This window comes from Triticum dicoccoides, chromosome 4A (genome assembly GCF_002162155.2).
Source record: "Triticum dicoccoides isolate Atlit2015 ecotype Zavitan chromosome 4A, WEW_v2.0, whole genome shotgun sequence".
Lineage (NCBI taxonomy): Eukaryota > Viridiplantae > Streptophyta > Magnoliopsida > Poales > Poaceae > Triticum > Triticum dicoccoides.
In genome coordinates, this window is record NC_041386.1 from 81,538,480 (window position 1) to 81,538,926 (window position 447).

The window sequence follows — 447 nt, forward strand, 5'->3', positions numbered from 1 at the left end:
AGGGCGGCGCCGGCGACGGGCGCCGTCGTCGTGTCGCAGGGCGGCGCGGGATCCGGACGATCCCGATCCAGATCGTGGGGGGAGGGGGAGTGGGGGAACGTGGGAACGGTGCTAGGGTTCAGTTCGGGGGAGGGCGGTTATGCAGGGGGGTCAGAGTGGGCCGTTTCGGTCAGGGGGCTGGTGCTGGCCGGCTGGGCCTCTTGGCCCAGTTGGCCAGGGGGGCTTCCTTTTCATTTTTTTGTGTTTCTTTTTATTTATTTACCTTTCTGTTTTAAAACATTTTAATTTATTTAGGCATTTTATAAAATTGTGTCTGCTACACCAAATTATCTAGGTAATATTTAGTACAAACCGAATATTTTTATTTTAATGTTTGAAAACTTTTATTATTTAACTTTATTTTAAATTTGAATTTGAATTGGTTTTGAACTAACCCGAGATTAACTA